We start from the raw sequence: 24,828 nt of genomic DNA, 5'->3' as shown, positions 1-24,828 counted from the left end.
ATATTGTGGCTTCCTAAGTTAGAAGATACCATATACCAAAATTTTAAATAGTACATATTCCTTTTTTTTCTAATCAATCTCCTCTTCTCCCAGAAAAATAGGAACTCATTTTCTTCAGGGTTGGGAGGAATAGAGGGGTTAATGGGACATGGTTGCAAACAGTAGTTATATTAGTAGTATTTTTGTTGTTATGATAAACTTTGTGTTTAAACTTGATAAAAGCCCATTAGCTGCCAAGAGGGAATAAGGAATAAATTTCCAAAAATGTTCTATTTCCTTTAGAGACATTTCAGAGCCAAAAGACTAATTTACATGAAAAGCTGTAGAAAAAGTAGTTGAATGACAGTCCATTCATAAAACTTTTATTCCACTTACATGAATTAATACATGTGTTCTTAACAATTATGCTTGGATTGTTCATTAAAATTTTATAAGACATTAAACAAAGCTAGCTGTCATCTCAAGTTATTTCCCTATTAACTATTTTTACAGCACATGCATGTTAGGCAAGTATAAAAAAAAATCACAAAAGCAAAAAACCTAAAAGTTAAGTTGCATGGTTTTTTGTTTTACTGCGGTGCTTGATATACACGATTTGGCTCTCATAGAGCCAATAATTCAATAGAGATTAGAGTTAGGACTTTTTAACTCTAAGTCAGTTTTAACACTGGCCCTTGTGAAGCCATAATGTACCAAAATTTGTTCTTAGGTTGCCTAAAACATCTAAATACAAATAAAATGAGTGTAGCAAAAATAATGAAAACTAACAGCAGGTAACTTTACAAATAATGGAATGTGAACTATTTCTGTCCTTATCCAGAGTAAAATGGGTCACAACTTTGTCTAAAGGAACACTTCTGCAGCTGTAGTCAAATGTGTGCACATTGACATTGAGTATTCCACAGATATACATGGTTTAACATGTGGTATCCATGGGATATCTATTTCTACCACAGCCTTGTAAGTGCTCCAGACTTTAAAGTACTCACAATTACTATACCTGTGACTGGAACCAATGATCCCTTTTATTCCCCAACAGGACAAAACAATATGTAGGCAGTTTTCTTTGCTTAGACATGGAAGCAGTTTTAACACTGGGCCTTTTGAAGCCAGAGTGTACCAAAAGTACTATGCCAAACATTTGTAGCTTGTATAAAAACTCCATATTGGCCACCTCAAGATGAAAACAGGTAACTCCCTAAATGTTAACTGGCTCTACTCCCCTAATATTAAACATAAAACCACACGGGAAATACAGAAATTCAACTAGAAGTAATATAAACCTGTTATAAATTGTAAACAAAATACTATTTGTGGGACAGCATGGATGACAAATGGTCTGTGTAAATTTTAGAATGAGGCAGACAAAAGTTGGAAGACCGGTTAATTTTCCCTCCTTCTCCTGCTTCAACTTCCTCTCCTTGGGTATCCGACGTCCACAATGTCAAGTTGTCTCTCAGTAATTGCATTATTAGCATGCTGTCTTTGTATGACTCCTCACTTAATGTATCAAGTTCAGCAATAGCTTCATCAAAAGCTGTCTTTGCAAGAGAGCAGACTTTCTCTGGGGAGTTCAGAATCTCATAATAGAACCAGAGAAGTTAAGGGCCAGACCCAGTCTGATAGGATTTGTTGATTGCATTTGCTTTTTGCTGACTTCAAAAGCTTGGTATGCTTGTTGTGACTCATCCACAATCCCTTTCTTGTCATCACCAGCAGCAACCTCAGCAAAGTAATGGTGGTATTCTCCTTCCATTTTCAAATGGAAGACTTCGCTCTCTGCTTGTGAAGCATCGGGCATCAAGAACTTTTCCAAAAGAGACAGTACCTCATTGCTGATATCTCTTAGCTCCTTCCCAGTTTTCACTCTGTATTCTCAAGCCATCTGCTGTTTTTTTCTCAGAACCTTCTGCCTTTTGTTCAATACTTGAGACAACCCTCCAAGATGACCTACGGGCTCCTACGACATTTTTATAAGCAATTAGGAAAAGATTCCTCTCCTCATTGGATAATGCAGTTACTTACTTAGTTACAGACTTTGTGCAGGCTGCCATGTCATCTTGCTCAGCCTGCTTGGCCAGTTTGGCCCTCTGAACCAGCTCATTTTTATCCATGACTGGATGTTCTGTGTCCAGAGTGGGTGGTGGCAGTGGATGGACAGGGGCTTAGCAGTCTCTGGACAGTGGCAGCAGCAGCCTGCCTTTGGTTTTTGTAAGAGTTAGTTAGTTTTTTCATTTTCTTCTTCTCTTTTCTCTCTCTCTCTCTCTCTCTCTCTCTCTCTCTCTCTCTCTTTCTTTTTGAGACAGAGTTTCACTCTGTAGCCTAGGCCGGAGTGCAATGGCACGATCTCTGTTCATTGCAACCTCTGCCTCCTGGGTTCAAGTGATTCTCTTCCCTCAGCCTTCTGAGTAGCTGGAACCACAGGCATGCACCACCATGCCCACCTAATTTTCATATTTTTTTTTTTTTTAGTAGAGATGGGGTTTTACCATGTTGGCCAGGATGGTCTTGATTTTTTGACCTCATGATCTGCCTGCCGAGTCCTCCCAATGTGTTGAGATTACAGGTGTGAGCCACCGTGCCTGGCCTTTTATTTTTTTATTTTATTTTATTTTTTTAAGATGGAATATCACTCTGTTGCCCAGGCTGGAGTGTAGAGGTGCGATATTGGCTCACTGCAACCTCCTCCTCCTTGGTTCAAGCTATTCTCCTGCCTCAGCCTCCCCAGTAACTGGGGTTACAGGCACCCACCACCACACCTGGGCGATGTTTTAATATTTTTAGTAGAGATGTGGTTTCACCAAGTTGACCAGGCTGGTCTTGAACTCCTGACCTCAGGTGATCCACCCATCTCAGCCTTCCAAAGTGCTGGGATTACAGATGTGAGCCACCATGCCTGGCCAGTTTTTTCGTTTTCTAAGAACAGATAGTATTCTCAGTAGTTCAGAAGCAGATAAATTCAGTTCTACAAATATGCATGAGATATTATAAACATGCATTAGATGACCTTTATGTTCAAAATTAGGCACAAACAGAAAGAGCCTTTATTTATGTACTCTCTAAACAGGGTGGAATCAAACTTTGACGTGTTAGCTGCATTTGCTTGGCTTGGATCATTTTTCTGAAAATGAAAACTTCACTAACAGTTAAACTCTTGAATTGGTAAATGGTTCCTAATGCCTCTTTTGCTAAGACTTCAGGAACAGTGCAAAGGATTTTGGAGTTAACTGACACAGTTAAATTGTATGAAAAGCTAAATAGTGCAAAAGATGAATAATAATATAGGTTCATCTTAATAGTATCATAAGACATCAGAGACATTAATGTCATAAGACATTAAATCATGCCAGTGACATCACAAGACAGCACATGCTTGATTACCTGGAAGGCTTTGAGAAGTAAGTGCTAGAAATAAGGAGATAGAAGCTTGATTGGTCTAAGGTCAGGGTGGACCTTCAACTGAATTTTGAAAAATGTTTAGAATTGGAAAAGATGAGGTACGTATGTGAGATGAGGATTGAGGGTGAATGGTAGTGGGGGATGGATAGAGAAGGGCATTAAGTAACATTCATGGAACATTAAACTGTGCCAGATACTGTGGCTTATCCCTTTATCTCAATGTGAGGCAAGCAGCCCATGACCATTTGATAATGTGGAATACTCTGGGGTCAGATTGTTTGCATTTACTATTAGGTATGTTAGGTTTCCCTTTAAGTCTCAATTTCCCCAATGATAAAAAAACACAATAATACTGTTTATTTCTAGGGTTTGATAGCTTACAAAAGCACTTAATTTACATATGATATATATCAAACACTCAATGAATGTTAATTGCTTTATTATTGTGATGATGGTCGTTATATGGTGATCCAGGAGATAGTCTATCCTTCCTCAGAGGTTACTATTCTAGGCTTCCTTGATATTTTTTCTCTTGTGAACTTAGAACTTCTATAATATACTTTTTTTTTTTTTTTTTGAGACGGAGTTTTCGCTCTTGTTATCCAGGCTGGAGTGCAATGGCGCGATCTTGGCTCACCGCAACCTCAGCCTCCCGGGTTCAGGCAATTCTCCTGCCTCAGCCTCCTGAGTAGCTGGGATTACAGGCATGTGCCACCATGCCCAGCTAATTTTTTGTATTTTTAGTAGAGACGGGGTATCACCATGTCGACCAGGATGGTCTCGATCTCTCGACCTCATGATCCACCCGCCTCGGCCTCCCAAAGTGCTGGGATTACAGGCGTGAGCCACCGCGCCCGGCACTTTTGTTTTTAATAATTTATTATCATGTACTTTCTTTGGAAGTTCACTAAGATCAGGGATTTTTAAATATGTCTTCCATCTCCAGTGTCTGGCGTAGTGTTGAACATATAGTAGGTGAGGAGTTGGTTGATTTTGAGGATTATTGCATAGGGAGTATTACATTTTCCTAAGAGGTGTATGTTGCTTTGGGCAGTTTTCCTCAATCTAACCTGACAAATAAAAGCAATTGATATAGAAGGATTCCTCCTCTATTGACATTGGCAGTAAATCCTAATATTATACCAGCCATTTTAGGTGAGGTTAACCAATCATAGACTTGTAGACCCAGGAGATGACATGAAAAATCTTCTTGTCTAACATCTTTGGAGAACAAAAGTAAGGTTCAGAGAGAGTATGTTATTTGTCTAAGGTCATGTAATCTGTTGGTAGAGGAGTCAGGATTTGAGTCTCTTGTCTTCTAGTGCAATCCATGCAAGTTTGTAGCAAATGCACTCTTTATTACTAGATAAATTCAAAACTGTGGATATTATTCTGAGTAGTTGAGACTGTAGTGTTTTTTTTTTTTTCCTGTTATTAGATCAGAACATGTGTATGGTTCTGAATTCAGTGAGTAATGGAACAATCCATTACCAGAACATCCATTTCCAGCACAGTCCATTAAAGTGCCAGAAGGACTTTACTTTTAAAAGGACTTAAGTGGACTTTTATTTTATACATAAACTCCATGAGGATGAAGACTTAGTCTGTTTTGTTCACTCCTGAATCCCTAGTGCCTGGAATAGTGCCAGGCACACAGGAGATGCTCAGTAAATAATTGTTGAATGAATGATTTTGCTTTGTCAGCAATATTGGTTAAGACTTCAGTTGAGAATGTTTGTGGCTTCTGGAGAGTGTAAACTTAAGCATCAAACTCTGGAAAGAAATCCTGGAAACAACAGGGAAACTTTGGCTATGGCAAAAAGATAAAAATGAAATGCTTCCCCTCTGTGGGAAGAAAATGATTACATGAGAGAGTATATATAAAACTTCTGAAACTTCTTGGAAGAAACATACCTTATAAATAAATGTAAGGTCAGTTGGTGCAAGAGGATAAAATATCCTCTAAGCTCCTGGCACATCTCAGAGGAGAAGCTGGAAAACATTAGCAGGATAGTTTTGTTGGTGTGTGGAATTCAGGCTTTTGTCGCCTTGAAGTTGTTCTATATCCATAGGCTAATGAAAACAAAAAAGAGAAAATTCAATCTTTATAAAGAGAAAGATCTTTGTACCTGGCTTCTTAATGTTCATGATGCTCCTTCTTCTAAGCATGAACAGTCAAGCTCCATGGGCAGGGCACCTGGCAGCCCCTGTTACCATTTAATCCATGGGGTGGGGAGGCCAAGTAGGAGTTTTCTGTTTCCTGTCCCTGATCTTCCAACCAATGAAAAAAGACAGTGATGACTAATGGAACAAAGAAGTGCCCTGAATCTTACTTTGGGTATATTGCTGAGTTATATAATCTGTGTCTGAAATGAATAAAAATATAGAAGGGTCAAGTAATATGGGGAAAGAGAGCACTAATTTAAGATGAAGGAAATTTAGATTCTCTTTTAGGGCTGTCATTAATTAGTTATGATTTGGCCAAGACCTTTCGGGGTCTCAGTTATGTCATATCAGAAGTAAGATGGTCCCTAAGGTTTCTTCTAGGTCTAATATTTGCTCTTTTTAAACATTAAAAAATATCTCAGGGTCTGAGTAGATGAATTTCCATCAGAGGATAAGAGAAAGAAAGATGAACATTAGTGCTTAAAGCAAAAGCAGTCAGCACTTAAGGCACTGGCTTTGCCTGCCACTTCAGAATGCAGAGGTTTGAAAGATGGTGAGCTGAGTCTTAGAAATTACTGAAATGATTTAAAATGTTATTTATTTATTAAAAATCTTTCAGAACTAATTTGAGTAAATGTTAAAGCAAAGCCAAACACAAAAAGGAAGAATTTTGAAAAGAAAGCACACCCTTAAATATTGGCTTCTCTTGTTAAAGCCACTGTAGTCTTTTACATTTGATTCTCATGTATTTTCCTCTAGGGGAGAAAAAAGGAGATTTTTCAAAAGGAAAAAAATCCTTTTGTTTGTTCAGAAAATACCACACTCCAGAATATCAAAATGAAAGTATGGGTTCATAGTACATGCGGGACCTACATGTGACTTATCCTGAAGTGTTCTTTCTTGATTTTAGGTAGCACTGGGTATGTCCTTGAGGGAAAAAATAGCCAGGGATTTTACTTTGGTGATGAGTTATGCTAGCAGGCTTCATGTCTCACGTAAATGGTAACCTTTGCTGAGTGTAACCCTAGCTCTTTGTAAAGAGAACAAAATTAGACTCCACCAAATGAAGAGTCTAAGACCTTGGCAATCTTACCCTGGAAAGATGACAAGATACATAGAGATCAGACAAATGAACAACGATGATGCCTTATAACATTGCCTGAATAGGTAGGATGTCTGCAGAGTTATACTAGCTTCATGGGTATTATACAGGTTCAGTGGTCTGAAAAATAGGGCATTAGATCTATTTGAAAGTGAACAGCTAAAGAATTTGATAGTAGCTTCATTAAGATAAAAAGGAAAGAGAGGTAAGATAAGGCAGATTTAGCAATGTGCAGTATTTTAAATGTATTAAAGTATCACATTGGTGAGAATATTTTAAATTCATATAATAACTTAAACTCTGCATTCTTTTAAAACGTTACTTAAGTTATTTTGATTTGATGGAGAGCTTATTGTGCTGTTCCACTTATTTTCTTTTGTTTGCCTATTTTATTATTTAGTGTTTTTGTTTTGTTTTGTTTTTAGAGTCAAGGTCTTACTCTGTCACCCAGTCTGGGGTGCAGTGGCATGACGATATCTCACTGCAACCTTCAGCTCCTGGGCTCAAGTCATCCTCCCACCTCAACCTCCCGAGTAGGTAGGACTACAGGCACATGCCACCATACCTCGCTATTTTTTTAATTTTAATTTTTGTACAGATGGAGTCTTGCTGGGTAGACCAGTCTGAAGATTTAGTGTTTGCATATTTATTTACCTTCTATTTGGTAACAGATGTCATACTAGGTAACCTTTATTCACATAAAGATAATTAATTCAAAGTGTCCATTGAGCAACAGATATTGTGAAATATTTTAACAATTAATTTAATTATTTTTTATTTTTTATTTTTATTTTTTTTGAGACGAAGTTTCATTCTTGTTGCCTAGGCTGGAGTGCAATGGCAGGATCTTGGCTCACTGCAACCTCCACCTCCCAGGTTCAAGCAGTTCTCCGGCCTCAACCTCCCAGGTAGCTGGGATTACAGGTGCCATCACATCCAGCTGATTTTTTATTTTTTAGTAGAGATGGGATTTCTCCATGTTGGTCAGGCTAGTCTCGAACTCCCAACCTCAGGTAATCTGCCTGCCTTGGCCTCCCAAAGTGCTGGGATTACAGGTGTGAGCCACTACACCTGGCTTTATTTTTAATTTTTTTATTTTTTAAGAGACAGGATTTTGCCATGTTGCCCAGGCTACAGTACAGTAGCTGTTCACATGGGCAATCCTAGCACACTACAGCCTCAAACTCCTGGCTTCAAGCAGTCCTTTACCTCAGCCTCTGGAGTAGCTAAGACTTCAGGTGTGTGCCACTGCACCTGGCCATTTTTTATGCTCTATTACACCTAACAGGGGTGGAGGGAGAACAAATAGTTGAGGAAAGAGGTACATGAATGAAGTCAGTAAAAGAGTTGTGAGTTTTGTGTCTATGAGATGGTTTCCATCACTTTCTGAACAAATCCAGTTTCTGCTCTGGCCCACTGTGTCAGTTCATAGCCACCACTGTGACTGTAGTATTAATCCCTACAAAAATAAATGCATCTGTTTTGTGAACATACTCAAGCTGTTCAAAGAAGATGATATTTGATATCAACTGAGTATTTTGATGATAGTTTTGAAAAGTTCTTAAGGAAGCTTGATACATGGGAAATTCTAAAGATGTATCTCACTATTTCTTCCTCAGTCTATCTAGACCATTTTCTAGCAAAAGTAGATTTTAATTATTTCATATCTCTGATTCATTAGCATACAGCCTTCACAATGGTCTCCGTTTCTTTTGTTTTCTTTCTTGCTTGCTTGCTTGCTTTTGGGAAAAAGAAATCACTTTTTAAAAATTTTCAACACATTAAACTGATGTCAGGGATTAGCTGTTGTTTTCTACATGACTGGAAATTTTCCTTCATTACATTTAGAGTTTTGTCTCTTCCCCAGTGTTTTGTCAATTTTTTTGATTTTACAAAGTGCCAAAGAGGTGGTCTGTTCTGTTATTATTGATCATCCATCTCTCCATGTCAGATTAAAATACTGTCCTGGTTCTCATGGTTCCTATCTCTAAATTATGTTTTTATATAAAACCATTTACTCTATGAAGTTATCACAAAAGATGCATCTCTATTTGAATACCTATGTAGCTCAGCCCTTACTGTACTTGTTTTCTTGTTGTCAAGGTCCACATCGTTGATGGCTTTTCTCAGACAGCTTCTCCATCAGAGGATATGATGCCTGTCATGAGTTATGAATGTTACTTCTTCTTTCCCTTGATACTGAAATCCTAGAGGAATTAGACACAACTGGGACATATCTTTAAAATCTTGCTCACTGGAGGGCTCTTCTGGGGCATATGGTCTTTCTCCTGTGCCTTGATGTTTTAGGTCAGGAATTTGAGAAGAGCTGGCCGAGCAGTTCATCTCTGATCCAAGTGTTGACAGCTGGAACTAGATAATGCATTTCCGAGATAGTTTCTTCACTCACATGTATGGCACCTTTGTGACACCTTGGTCAGTTCACCCCACTACTCAACTTGTTTTCTCATCCTTCAGGGATCTCCATGTGGCTTGGGTTTCTCACAGGATAGTGATCTCCTGGTAGCAGTTTTCTCACACGAAGGCTTAGGGCTCCAAAATAAAATGTTCCAAGAACCATCTCTTAAAGACTATCTTTCCCCAATTGTTCTTGTGACAATAGAGGAACTAGTTTTAAAAGACCCAATTTGTAGAATTCTTCTTTATAAAAAATTCAGGCCTTAGGGTTCAAATACTAATATAAAACGTTGAATTATGTGGCAAGCTACTTTTCACTTTGTTTTATTAGGGAACTTTCAAATGTAGCTAAAGATTGGGTTTATGATCTTTTTCTTATTTGAGGGTGAAATGTTGAAATTGAACTAGCCCTAGGAGAAAGGAGAGGAACAGTGCTGGTGGAGGCCCATATTCCAAGTGAATAGTCTACACTGCTTCCAGGGTCTCACTCTCTAACACCTGCAGTGGTCACGCTGATGAGAGATATCAGGAGAAAAGTTGCCCAGAGTTAAGAGTCTTCCTGTCCTGGAAGTGACAACTTCAAATCCAACTTTTGGCAGAACTTCTGATTGACATAGTTTGTATTTTGCAAGCTCTCCTCACCTCTACTGTCTGCCCCTACCCAGAACCCTTTCCTACACATACATTATAGTGTTTCTTCCTTGAGAACTAGCCCTCCAAACCTGTCACTTCCTCAATCCCACATCAGAACTAACTTGTTGTATTCTAATCTCTGATAGACTGGTTCAAAGACACACAGCTCTTTATGAACACATTTCACCCCTTCATTTGTCTTTGGGAAGAGCCATTGCTTTAACCCCAATGGTACCCTCTCCATTGGTGGCTTTCTGAAGCAGACACATCATCTTAGCGGTTGGGGAGATTGGATGTCTTTTACATTCTGCTCAATGCAGAAGAGACTTTGATACTTAACCACCAAACTTTTATTTCCTTTGATATGTCACTTAAAATAGGAAGAGGATGTTTGTCTTTTTTTCTTTGAAATGCGGTCTCGGTATGTCACCCAGGTTGGAGTGCAGTATTACAATCATATTGCTCACTGCAGCCTTGAACTCCTGGGCTCAAGTGAACCTCCCACCTCAGCCTCCTGAGTAGCTGGACTATAGGCACATGCCATCATGTTCAGCTAATTTTTAAACTTTTTTTTGTGGACATGGACTTTTGTTATGTTGCTTGGGCTGGTCTTGAACTTCTGGGTTGAAGCAATTCTCCCTTCCCTCCCTCCCAGAGTGTTGGGATTACATGTGTGTTATCCCAACTGTGCTGAGGCTTTTTGTTCTTGTTGATGCCACTGGCTTTAGTATTTTATAACATGAAAACTTTACATAAGTTTTATGTGAGGTATATACCCAGTAATGGGATTGCTGGGTCAAATGGTATTTCTGGTTATAGATCCTTGAGGAATCACCACACTGTTTTCCACAATGTTTGAACTAACTTATAACATAAAAACTTTACATGAGTTTTTATGTTATAAAATCATGCCCAATTTTTAAAGGGGGCTATTCCATTTCTGTTAGCCATACATACATAAACACAGAGTTATTGCCCAGAGGAATATTTTGTGCCTAAGGGCAGCTAAGACCCTATACTGTAATTAACTGGGAGTCAAGTTACCTCCCACATGGACAGTGTCATGTGCCACAGATTGTGCAAGTAGAAGAGTCCTAGAGGAGACTCTGTAGCATTAAGCAGGCTTTGCAAATTAAAAAAAAAAAAGAGCATTCACAACAACCCTCTCTGACCTTAATTTTTAATAACTGTGAAATGGAGTTAATCGTGTAGGCACTGTACTAACCACTTTATATACACAATCTCATTCAGTAACTCCAATAACTCCAATATCTAGGAGTATTATTATTCCCATTTTATAAGAAAGGAAACATAAGCTTAGAGAGTTTACACAAATTACCCAGAGTCACATAGCCATGGAGCCAGGAATAAAATCCACACAGTTCATCTCTAGAGCAGAGTTCTTCCTTGAAGTACTTCCTTGACCTGTGTGAGTAATTTCGTAATGTGTACTTCTTGGGAAACAAGAGGAAAGGGAACCTAGGCTCTAATGAAAAGCCTAAAGTTCTACTTTATTTATTTATTTAGTCTAGATGATCCTTTATTTTTATACATGTTCTTAAAGTCCAAACTTCTTCTTCTTCTTTTTTTAAAAATTATACTTTAAGTTCTGAGATACATGTGCTAAACGTACAGGTTTGTTACATAGGTATACATGTGCCAAGGTGGTTTGCTGCATCCATCAACCCATCATCTACATTAGATATTTCTCCTAATGCTCTCTGTCCCTTATCCCTCTACCCCCTGACAGGCCCCGGTGTATGATGTTCCCCTTTCTGTGTCCATGTGTTCTCATTGTTTAACTCTCACTTATGAGTGAGAACATGTGTTTGGTTTTCTGTTCCTGTGTTAGTTTGCTGAGAATGATGGTTTCCAGCTTCATCCATGTCCCTGCAAAGGACATGAAGTCATCCTTTTTATGGCTGCTTACTATACCGTGGTATATGTGTGCCACATTTTCTTTACCCAGTCTATCACTGATGGGCATTTGGGTTGGTTCCAAGTCTTTGCTATTGTGAACAGTGCTGCAATAAACATACATGTACATGCATCTTTATAGTAAAATGATTTATAATCCTTTGGGTATATATCCAGTAATGGGATTGCTGGGTCAAATGATATTTCTGGTTCGAAGTCCTTGAGGAATCGCCACACTGTCTTCCACAATGGTTGAACTAATTTACACTCCCACCAACAGTGTAAAAGTGTTCCTATTTCTCCACATCCTCTCCAGCATCTGTTGTTTCCTGACTTTGTAATGATCACCATTCTAACTGGCATGAGATGATATCTCATTGTGGTTCTACTTTATAACTAGGCTTTGGGTTTAGGAGGACTCTCTTAAGGATATAAACAGAGATGTTTACTAATAACCTTCTCATATTTAAGACATTGGGTCAGAAACTTAACTCTGAGAATGGTCTGTGTTTATTGCTTGCATATATAAGAAAATATATGTGGTGTTGCAGTTAGTTGAACTAGACAGTATATCAAAAGCTATTTCCAAAATATGAGTGATGTGTGATAAATGCGTTGATTCAATTTTTTGATGTGAAATAGCTTGGTCAAAGCCCCAAGACTCACATTGGAGGCCTTGGCAGCGGCAGAACTGAAAGTATGTTCAGGAAATAAAGATATTTATAATATCCAAAGGGCAAATTCTCACTGGTCCAGCCATCTCACTACAGAAAATGATATAACGAGACCCCACTGCAGTTCTCTCAGCATCATGCAATATATCCTTGTAACAAACCTGAACATGTGCCCCTGAATCTTAAAAAAAAAAAAAAAAAGACAACCAGGCGTGGTGGCTCATGCCTGTAATCCCAGCACTTTAGGAGGCTGAGGTGGGTGGACACGAGGTTAGGAGATCGAGACTACCCTGGCCAACATGGTGAAACCCTGTCTCTAGTAAAAATACAAAAATTAGCTGGGTATGGTAGCATGCACCTGTAGTCCCAGCTACTGAGGAGGCTGAGGCAGGAGAATCGCTTGAACCTGGGAGGCAGAGGTTGCAGTGAGCCAAGATCACGCCATGGCACTCCAGCCTGGGTGACAGAGTGAGACTCCATCTCAAAAGAGAGAGAGAGAGAGAGAGAGAGAGAGAGAGAGAGAGAGAGAGAGAGAAAGAGAGAGAAAATAAAAGAATTCTACAAGGGGAAGGGAAGAGGGTGATTGGGACAGGTTAGCAGTATATCTTTTTTCCCTTACTCTCTTGCAGTAGTGCAGTTTAATTTAGCTCCTTGCTACCTTGGCAGTATTATTCTGTGTGAGAGCCTGAGAAGCTGAGGTGCAGAGTGGGGAGAGAAGTGGGACAGTGACAAGCTCATGGAGGCAAGGGGCAGTTTGAAGTGCCCAGAAACGGGGTCGGGGGGCCAGCTGGTCATGATAGTAGATACATGCAAAGAGCAGGAGCATTTTGGGGAGGTTATAGAGAAGCTGGGGTTTAGAGACCACTGAGAGAGGCAGTCAGGCTTTATAGCTTCAGACCTTTTATCAGGGCTGTCCGTAGTCCCTATAGTCACTTCTGGGACAGTGCAGACATGATGTTCTCTAAGGTCACAGAGTTATTGACTATTAGAGCCCCACATAATTTCAGAGGCCATCAAGTACATACAGCCCCTCAATTTCACTTTAAAGGGAATTTAAAGTGATTGTCCAGTTGATCCAAAACAGCTTTGATTTTCATGGAAGGGTTTAATATCACTTTCTTTGCTTTTGTGTTAAAAAGTCTATCTATAAAAGACCCCGTGTGTGTGTGTGTGTGTGTGTGTGTGTGTGTGTGTATGTGCGTTTATGTGGATGTGATGTCGATGTTGAGCTTGATTAGTCAGACAACAGAGTGAAGCATGGTGATTTTAGTTACCTTGTTAGCTGCTGATCAGTACTACAATTAGTCAATCTATGTATATTTACGAAGTATCCACTCAATGTATTCCTTTGTTTCTAAGGGCTAGACAGATATTTAATTTAATTTAATTTATTTACATACTGAGACAGGTTCTCACTCTGTTGCCTTCGCTGGAGTGCAGTGACACTCACTGCAGCCGCAAGCTGCCAGGCTCAAGCCATTCTCCTCACCTCAGCCTCCTGAGTAGCTGGGACTACAGGCGCATGCCACAACACCTGGCTAATTTTTTTTTTTTTTTTTTGTATTTTTTTGTAGAGACAGGGTTTTGTCCTATTGCTGAGGCTGGTCTCCCACTCCTAGGCTAAAGTGATCTGCCTGTTTGGGCCTACCAAAGTGCTGGAATTATAGGCATATTTTAAGCACAAAATTTAGATAACCTTTTGCTTTCTTCTTCTTCTTCTTCTTCTTCTTCTTCTTCTTCTTTGAAATGGAGTCGCACTCTGTTGCACAGGCTGGAGAGCAGTGGTGTGACCTCGGCTCACTACAACCTCTGCGTCCCAGGTTCAAGCAATTCTTCTACCTCAGCTTCCCAAGTAGCTGGGATTACAGGCATATACCACCACGCCTGGCTAATTTTTAGGTATTTTTAGAAGAGACGGGGTTTTACCAAACTGGCCAGGCTGGTCTTTAACTCTTGACCTTGTGATCCGCCCGCCTTGGCCTCCCAGAGTGCTGGGATTACAGGCGTGTGCCTGGCCAACCTTTTGCTTTCTAAGTGCTCACATATGCAGTAGGGAAAGAAATAATAACAGCTCCTCAAGTACTATGGAAAAGCACTTGATAGTTTTACAGTGATTCTCAAAATTTAACATGTATAAGCATCATTCCAAAATCTTGTTAGAATGCAGATTCTGATTTAGTATATCTGGGATTTCTTACAAACTCCTAGGTAAATGAATTTTGCTGGTCCACGGACCACACTTTTGGCAAATAGCTGAATAAAGTCTTAACATTGGTTAAAATGTAAGGCATGCATAGGGAATAGCAAGTCAGTTTGATAGGGATCAGATCTCAAGGAGCCTTGAATGCTAAGGTAAGGATTTAGGTGGTACTCTATGTAAAAGAATCATTGTAGTTTTCTATACTGGGTAGAGAGTGATATGATAGGACCTGTACTTAAGGGAGATTTATGTGTCATCATGTATCAGACAGATGTAGCAGAAGTTTTATAATAAGTATTTAGTAGCAGAGACCCAACTCCTGGCCCTTAATGCCAAATGAGAAAAAGTTGCAGGAAGAGGGGAGAAGGGGACTGGCAATAGAGAAGCTATTTGCTTTACAGACTAGCCCTAAGTGAGGATAAGGAGTTGTTTGGATCACAAATCTCTTTAGTCTGCCCAAATTCCAAGAGATCCCTGCAAATCCCTTGCTTATTTAAGGATGCAGTCATAAAATATGGTAAATTTCTCTGCTAGATCCAATTTATCAAAATGTATTGAGTGCCAAATACAGTCCTCTGCTATTTCAGGCATCTGTGTTTTTCCCAGAGTGTTTAATGCAGGATCCTTGTAATGTTAATGGTGAATGAAGAAATTCATTCTGCTTAATTCTCCTATTTTAACTTAAGATGCAATAATATATCCTTGATAAGACTATTTAAAAAGCAAGGACATGACAAACACAAAATACATGTTGGTGGTTACAACTGGGGGAAAGTAAGGGGAAGAGATAATAGAGGAGTAAATAGATGATGTGAATTATTGGTATTGTTCTAGTTCTTGGGTTGAGTAATTGATTCACTGGATTTGCTATATTATTAAAATAAATAAGGAAATTAACCAGTAAATAAAGTAGAAGAGTGTCATGTATGTTAATAATCCAAAATATGATTAATTATGCACCATCTATTTTTTAAAATCTATATGAACACACACTCAAAAGTAATATCAGGGAAGGTCCAGCCTGTCTACAGGGTCTGCCAAAAGTGAGAGAATGAGATTAAAGTCACAATATCAGCTTATACCTATGGAGGCTTTTTCTGTTTAGTATAATTTCAGAATGCAGGTAGTTCAAGTAGTTATCCCATCCAGTCTGATGCTTGGTGAGAAGGCAGTAGCACCAATAAAATATACTAACATTCTACTATCTAAATTTCTGTTCCATTCTGCAGTTTACAGAGGGCTTTTACATATCAAAACATGCTTGCCTGCCATTTACTCAGTGTTACATTCTCGCCTTCTTGAACCTGGGACTAGAGGTCTTAAAAGAATGTCTTGTAGGAATTGGTGTGAATGTCTTATAGGAATTCGGTGTGAATGTCTTAGAGGAATTTGGAGTGAATGTCTTGGAGGAATTTGGTGTGCTCAGTATGAACAAATATATCCTAGAAGGTGAAATCTACTTTCAAAATAAAAGTTCCTTCTTTGTTATCTGTCCTAGTAAGTGAATTGAGTTCTGGCTTATTCTACTGAACATACAGGAATTACCAATTTCAGAAACTTAGGATATAGCAAAATTCAGTCGGTGCTAAAACTACTCTGAGAGTATAATTTAATTATTTTGATGCATAAGGCATTTATAGGAACTTGGGTGTTCCACAAAAATGAATTTTCCAGAAAATTAAAATAAACCTATTAAGGCAAAAATATTTTTAAAAATAAAAGTAGTAAATGCCAAAGGACAAAAATTCTAAAAATTCAGAGTACAGAAGGTACAAAGTGAAGGGTAAAAATGACCCTTCTGAATCCCCAATTTCTACTATTAATAGTTTCTTGTATATCTTTACAGAAAATATATCTGCATATTCAGTTATATTTATGATTTTATTTTTTTCACAAATGGGATTATACTATAGTGGAATTACAGGGGATACAAGGATATTCATTTTAGATTTTAATAGTTACAGCTTCTGGGTTAATATTGGAATGAGAAACAAGGGAAAAAAATAGTTACAGCTAGATTACCCTTTTGTAAAATGGTACCTTCTCAGTAGTTATTTGAGAATAACTTCCTCAATGGTTTTTACAATATATCCCATTGTTTTGCAAACTTGCTTTATTTTAGTCATAAGTGAGGCTGCACATCTTTTGTGTGTTTATTGGTTGCTTCTGCTTTCCCTTCTTGTAAAATGTCTTCAAACTGAAAACAGAACATTAACAATATATTTTTACAGCTACATTTTTTATAATTAGATTATATTAAAGGTGAATGTTCAACAAATAATAGATTAAAATCTTGAGATTCTTTTTCATGATTTTTTAATACAATACATTGTCACACCAATGTCTAATACCAAGATGATGACATTTGGTGATTTAATCAACAGTTATACTTCACCCAGTCTTTAGTCTAATTTGAGCCTCATGCAAGTTTGGAAAATTCCTGAAGTGGAAAGCACCAACAATAAAAAGTGAGTTTGTGATAGTTGACTTCAGTCACTCCCAGCTCCATCCAAACAGTACATAGTTTCCTCCCACTTTGCTGATAAATAATGTTGGAAATAAATTTATATCCATATGCATAATTCTATGAGTTTAGGGCTCATGGCTCTTTTTGTTATCTATACAGTTTCTATCATACTATGGCTACTTAGGAAGTGTCTAAGAAAAACGACAATAATGCTGGTATTTGATTTGTCATTTGTGTCTTGGGGCATCAGTGGGACATAGAGCAGAATTCTTGCTAGGAATATGATCCTCACTTGATTCTAATTTTATCTTTGTGGTGAAGCTTTTAAATATGAGGACAGCTGATGTTGGATAAATCTGTCCTCACAAGCTGTATGAGATTGAAATAAAATTAAATATTTGGGGTTAGATCCAAATGTAAAGATGTGGAAGTGGCTGATTAATCTTTTGATATTTCACTTTCTGCATCTTGGTAAAAAGGAATTGTTTATTGTGAACTCCTAGCAGCAGTCCAGTTTGAAGCTTATGATAAACTAAATGTGTGCCCTAACATAAGGTCTAACATTTGATAAAAGATGAAGTAGAGTTCTTACTTTTCACCCCAACCTCCACCCTGCTGATGAAATGATAGGCTATACAGACCTGATTTTTTTTTTTTTTTAGCAACCTCTCTTTCTTTTTCTCCCTTGAATAAAATGTTTATACTAATGAAATAGTGAGGCCCACACTTACACTTGGGTTGGGGTAATAATCCTGTGTCATCTTTGTAAGTTTGCAAATGATGAGGCCCCAAACTCCTAGTAGATTCTTACCCAGGTGACCAAATGTATTGCTAATTGCTAAGGAATAAATAAGTGTGTGTGCTCCAAGAATAGATTGCTGGCTCTTCTTCAGCTGACTGGATTACTAAGGTAGAAAAACACTAAAAATAAATCAGGGCACAAATTCTCCTGCCAGGAATTGAGCATTGGGATAACTTGTCTGCCTGGTAGTGTTGACATCATCTGTTCTCCTAATGCACTGCATAAATAGGAGCCAGAATGAGAAACAGATTTTGGCCATGGACTAGTCTCAGTAAAAGTCCTTAGCCCTTGTCCTGGTATGCCTATTGTTGCTTCTTGCCAGGTTCAGTTAATTAGGCCATCCTCTAGGAGACAGCTAAGTACCTCAAGTTGAGAACTCAAAACCAATCTCAGGGGAAATCATTTGCTCTCTTCTAAGCTTCCATTATATTTTTGCTACTTCTCTTCTGTCAGTTGGGTTTCAGCGTTTCCCCCAGGGGGTCAGATTTTAACAGAGTTGAACATGTGGGAAGACATCTTAGGAAATCATTTCTCTAGGACCTGAAGATTTCACAGTGATCCAAGTTCCCTGATGTGGAGTTAAGGATTCTTACCAGTGGATTCATTTTCTGTTATTACTTCAGATGTCCTGAGCAGAAAACCTTAGCCAGTTAGAATTAACCTATGGATCTCATGTGAACTAAAATGGGAGGAAATCCATGCAAATCCCTACCCTCTTTATATCTGAACCTACTTTCTTTTAGTTTTATAGCAAATTGCATTTAACTGGAATAATACTGTCTCACACTGATTAAGTGCTTGATGCTAAGAAAATGCTTTCACACATTTATCTTATGATCACAACAAGCCTGTAAGGAAGGCAAATGTTCTTATCCTCTTATTAACTGCTAGACTCAGAAAAGCCAACAGATTGAGACTTTGGCAGCAGTTGGTGCTAAGATCTTTGGGAGCTCTGAGATTTCATAGTCCACATAGTCAGCAGTGAACAGTCTGACCCATTTCTCTGGGGAAAGTTTGGGAAGTTTGTTCTGTCTGTTTAAATAAAGTTTATTTAAATATTTGTACAAAACGTGCTCTCATTATAGAAAATTTGGAAAATATGGAAGAAAAAAAATCAACCACAGACCAAACACACAAAAACAAATTCCTTGGGTTTCCTGTTTTTTGACTGAATCTGTGAGATAGAAGGAGAGAGCAGTAGGTATTCATTAATGTTTATTCTGTCTCTACCCCTTACCTGTGTTTAGTTAATAGAATAATAAGATTTGCCTTCCTTACAGGCTTGTTGTGATCACAAGATAAATGTTTGAAAGCATTTTCTGAACATCAAACAGAATAAACATTAATGAATTCCTACTGATCTCTCCTATCTTACACACATTTAAATTCAGTCTCCTCTTCTAGGGATCCTTCATAGGTAGGTATTGACTTTAAGTCTTCAAAGCTGAGCTCTAAAACAGGCGTCTCCCAACTATGGCCCTCGGGCCGCATGTGGCCCCCCCTGAGGCCATTTATCTGCCCACCCCCACTCCGCCACACTTCAGGAAGGGGCACCTCTTTCATTGGTGGTCAGTGAGAGGAGCACAGTATGTGGCGGCCCTCCAACGGTATGAGGGACAGTGAACTGGCCCCCTGTGTAAAAAGTTTGGGGACACCTGCTCTAAAAGGTGAGTCAGAATCTCCTTATAATCTTTGGTACAGATCAGCTGTTAACTGTTCTCCTTTCATTACCTTTCTTCCCCCCCCACCACACACACACACACACCACTCTTCCTTTCCTTCTGGCTATTTCAGTACATTTTTTCTTCATTCTTCTCTACTGTTTGTCATTTCCAGGCTTAAAGTCAGCAGCGAATTCTGCCTGGCCTCCCCAGAGCAGAGTCAAGGGCCCTAATAATAAAGAGAATGAAAGGACAAATATGGAAACTGCTGCTTTTTCTAGTCTCCTAACTCACGCAGCTTGGTACTGGCTTCTCAGACGTGCACTGACCCAAAAGAGTGCAGGACCTTTTCTTTTCTTTTTGAGACGGAGTTTTGCTCTTGTTGCCCAGGCTGGAGTACAGTGGCATGATCTTGGCTCACTGCAATCTCCGCCTTCTGGGTTCAAGTGATTCTCTTGCCTCAGCCTTCCGAGCAGCTGGGATTACAGGTGCACACCAGCATGCCTGGCTAATTTTGTATTTTTTAGTAGAGATGGGGTTTCTCTATGTTGGCCAGACTGGTCTTGAACTACTGACCAAGGGTGATCTGCCCACCTCGGCCTCCCAAAGTGCCGGGATTACAGGCATGAGCCACCATGCCTGGCCCAGAGCAGGAACTTTAACAGCTCCAGATGTTTGAAGACAGGAAATATTGAGCTCCAGTCTATCTTTGAATCCTCGCCTGCATTTTGCTTAGTTCTTAAATAATAGACATTAGTTAAGTGTTTATTGATAAGTCTGTGTGTGTGAGTGAGTGAATGTGTTTCGTCCTGAGACTGGAAGTAGGAAGCTACTATATTGGTTTTCTGTAAGTTAAAATCATCTGGATTGTGTTCTCTGTCCTGTTCCCAAGTAATTAAGAACATTTGATTTTCCTCATCTGTAGAATCAATATGATGTGAGAAAACCCAGCTAACCAGTAGGCTTGGTTTCAAAGATACTCATAGCCTCCACGTTATCTGTTTTTCTGCTCCTGTTGTCCCTACAGAAAAAGCCCCTCAAGGCTGTGTTTGAGGCAGATTCCTGCTCTCTGGCAAGAAGCAGCATAGACTCGAATGACAGCTGTGTGCAAGGAGGCTAGTGTATAAATTGTAAAGGATGAGAAGGGTCTTCCCATTCTACTCTAGTGGATGCAGTTCCAGCTTTCAAATGATCACACTTGGGAAGTGCTCATCTTCTCAACAGGACAGAAAATATGTGACCCTGAATTAACCACTAATAATTGTACATCAAATCTAAATGGGAATGAGGAGATAAAAGGCAGGGTAGAGCCAATGTCTCATGGTAAGCAAAGCATTTTTGGCTGGAATGTAAAGAATGTTGGTATTGGCATTTAAAGGAAATGCAAGCTGCCCTTCCCTTCAATCCAGATAGCTCACAGTTGTTTGGGTCACAATTACAATTTTACTGGTTTTGGAAATCTAACATTAATCTTAGCATTGGCTTTAGTGGAGAATCTATGCAATGTTGTAGATCTTTACAGAGAGGTATTTTAAATTGTGAAACAACATTTGTTTTTTTATACACTTTTGTATAAAAGTGTATAAAAGTGTATGTGGATGTGCTTTTGATTGTGCTGAATTGATCTATACCTTTAAAATATAATAAAAAGAATTAGGGCCAGCATAGAGGCTAAAGAATATCTCTTATCCAAAATGCTCGGGACCAGAAGTGTTTCAGGTTTCAGATTTTTTTTTTTCCCAGCATTTGGAATATTTGCTGATACTTAAATCCTCCCTTGAGTATCATGTCAGTGCTCAAAAAATTTTGGATTTTGGAGCATTGAGGATTTTGGATTTTTGGATTAGATATGCTCAGCCTGTATAGAGAAACTTCCTGTTACCATACATAAGCTGAAAATTTTTTTGACAAGAATACACTTTCACTCTCTGTTTTAAGTTATAGAATTAAATAGCAGGCTTTGATTGAGGGTCTATTGTACTGCCCAGTACTCAGCAGTTGGAGAGTAACAGAAGATCAAACAAAAGGAAAAAAATAAATGTCCAGCTACATTTATAGTAAACTAAGTATATAGAACATGGTGTAAACTTTTTAGAAGCCATTCAACTCAGTATTTTTTGAGCATCTCATGTAGGCTACCTACTTTATTTTGTTTTGTAGCCCAGACTACTTCTTTCTAGTTTCAGCCAATTGTTTAAAAACTAAATGATGCTTGTTGGTCATAACAGAAGCTGGGAAAACTCAGTGTTGTCCCATTTTCAGTAGTAGTCCAAAAAACGGCAAACTGTTTGAGGATGATTCATTAGAAACATGGCCTCCCTCATCAAAGGATGGCATGTTCTATCATTAGAGAAGTAATTTATGTGATGCGATCATGAGTGCTGTGGACTTAAAGGGCTCTGTAACCTGTAGGAATCTGTGACTCAGCATCTGGCCCCTGGAAGCAGGTTCTTGGGCTGTCAAAGCTCAAGGTGAGCTTCAGGTCATCCAACTTCTCCTCAGGTTTTTTTTTTTTCTCTAAACAAATGGGGACCTGAAGTCCAGAGAAGAGAGGCCAGTTGCTGTAGTGTGTTATTGCCAGAGTAATATCAGGAGAAATTGTGAAATTTGGAAAAAACATTACTAGATGTCCTTTAGAATGCTAGGCATTGACTAGTAAACCCTTCTACGTTATCCGATTCTATAGTTATCTACACCTTTCATTGTCTTTGAACTATTTTAAATCCTTTTAAATTATAGAAAACTGAGGGTAATACAAATTATTCTTGTCTGTGGAAATGTTTATCATGAGACATTGGCTCTAACCTGCCTTTTATCTCCTCATTCCCATTCAGATTTGATGTACAATTATTTGTCTTGTAGAGGTGCAATTGTTTACCACTCCTCACGCACGCAAAGCTGGGTTTGCATTTATTAACACATTCATTTCAGCATTCCTGGCTGCCTCTTGTACCAGTTTTTAACGTTTTACTGAATCTGTCTTTAATGAGTTAAATTAAACCTTTGACATGTGTTCATTTTATATTTGTATGGCAATCATAATTTTGCCTTAAAAATTGTCTTTTAACAGGAAGAAACTAAGATTTTAGTAAATATTCTCTGTTCCTTTTGTTAATTGGAGTGGGCATCATTCTATAAAATAGAATAGATTCTTTGCAGGGCATGTCAGAACAATTGTTTTCTGAAAATGGGAACAAGGAAACAGAAAAATTAAAAAAGCAGATTGGTTAACATCAAGTTACTTCAAGTTACTTTTCTTTTTTTTTTTTTCTTTTTTTTTTTTGAGAAGGAGTTTCACTCTTGTCACCCAGGCTGGAGTGCAATGGCGCGATCTCGGCTCACCGCAACCTCCGCCTCCTGGGTTCAGGCAATTCTCCTGCCTCAGCCTCCTGAGTAGCTGGGATTACAGGCACGCGCCACCATGCCCAGCTACTTTTTTGTATTTTTAGTAGAGATGGGGTTTCACCATGTTGACCAGGATGGTCTTGATCTCTTGACCTCGTGATCCACCTGCCTCGGGCCTCCCAAAGTGCTGGGATTACAGGCATGAGCCACTGCGCCTGGCTCAAGTTACTTTTCTTATAAGGGCTGAAGCAGAGGGGACTTCCCTATCATGCCAGCTCCAGTTACCTGGGCCTCTTTTGATTGGTTACTGGGATTCTCCTGTTTTCAAGAAAATGTGATCTGTTTGGGGTTTTACCTGCTTCCTTAATGTTTTCGTTTGACTTTGTGATATTTAGCAGCATGGAGAATTCATTTTGATTGGTCTGTTGGGGCCCAGTACAGGAGTTTAGTCCAAAACAGTGACCTATAAATTTTATTTAACACTTCATTCACTATGAATAGGTAGAAGTACCATTTACATGGATTTCTGAAATGGCTAATCAATTGTAACTTTTTCTCACATTTCTATATGTTTATTGGTCACATGGGTAACATCTTAAAAATATTTTATCGAGGGTGAATTTCATGTAACAAAATTAACCGTTTTAAAGTGAACGATTCGGTGGCATTTAGTACATGCATAATGTAGTGCAACCACACTTCCATCTAGTTCTAGAACATTCCTGTCACTTCAGAATAAAACCTCTTACCCTTAAGAAGTTTCTCCCCATTCCTCCTCCCCATATCTCCACCAATCTGTATTCTGTTTCTATGGAATTTTTTATTCTAGATATTTTATATAAATGGAATCATATAATATTTGACATTTTGTGCCTGGCTGCTTTCAGTTAGAATAATGGTTTAGAAGTCTATCCATGTTGTAGCATATATCAGTGCTTCATTTTTTTATGGGTGAATACAATTCCATTGTATATCTATACCCAATTTGTTTATCCATTCATCCATTGATGGACATTTGGGCTGTTCCTACCTTTTGGTTATTATAAATAGTGCTGCCATGAACATGCATGTATATGTACTTGTTTGAGGATCTGATTCACTTATTTGGGGTGTATAACCTTGGAATGGAATTGCAGCCTCATAGAGTAATTCTGTTTAATTTTTTGAGGAACTGCCAGACTGTTTCCACGGAGGCTGAACTATTTTACATTCCTATAAGAAATATATGAAGGGGCCGGGCGCGGTGGCTCAAGCCTGTAATCACAGCACTTTGGGAGGCCGAGGCGGGTGGATCACAAGGTCAAGAGATCGAGACCATCCTGGTCAACATGGTGAAACCCCGTCTCTACTAAAAATACAAAATATTAGCTGGGCATGTTGGCGCGTGCCTGTAATCCCAGCTACTCAGGAGGCTGAGGCAGGAGAACTGCTTGAACCCGGGAGGCGGAGGTTGCGGTGAGCCGAGATCGCGCCATTGCACTCCAGCCTTGGTAACAAAAGCGAAACTCCGTCTCAAAAAAAAAAAAAAAAAAAAAAAAAAAAGAAATATATGAAGGTTCCAATTTTGACACATCCTCACCAACCCTTATTATTTTACATTTTAAAAATTATGTCTATCTAGTGAGTGTGAAGTGGTACTGCATTGTAGTTTTGATTTGCATTTCATTAACAACAATGTTCAGCATCTTTTCATGTGCTTGTTAATTATAGAATTTTGAACATTGCATTATATTTTGGATGTACTTGGGAATATTTTGAATATATCAGGGAGGCTGGCTTTTGAAAAGAAATATTTGATGATTCCCGTGTAATACAAGTAATCATCCCCTGTTTTGCGTTTCTTAATTTCATATTTTATATATTAACATTTACTAAAGCGATTCCTATAAAAAATTATTTTTTTGGAGACAAACTGAAGAGGATTTTCTTCACTCCTATATGACACTCCTTATACAGTATTTTCACAGACCATTCCTGAATCTTCTGTAGTATCAAGCAACTGCTATTAAAGACCTCAGAAAAATGTTGCTATGGTGATACTTGTCCT

The 24,828-nt window shown here is 38.6% G+C and overlaps 1 protein-coding gene and 1 pseudogene across 6 annotated transcripts in view; one reads left to right on the top strand and one right to left on the bottom strand.

Moving 5' to 3' along the window:
- The window catches only part of KLHL3 (kelch like family member 3), a 304,443-nt gene that overhangs the window by 45,339 nt on the left and 234,276 nt on the right, over positions 1-24,828 (top strand). The gene's annotated exons all lie outside the window — the stretch shown is intronic.
- Positions 1,308-2,155, bottom strand: LOC101046437 (14-3-3 protein zeta/delta pseudogene; annotated as a pseudogene).

This window comes from Saimiri boliviensis, chromosome 1, assembly GCF_048565385.1.
Source record: "Saimiri boliviensis isolate mSaiBol1 chromosome 1, mSaiBol1.pri, whole genome shotgun sequence".
In the NCBI taxonomy this organism is placed as follows: Eukaryota; Metazoa; Chordata; class Mammalia; order Primates; family Cebidae; genus Saimiri; species Saimiri boliviensis.
This window is presented reverse-complemented; position numbering and strand designations above follow the sequence as displayed.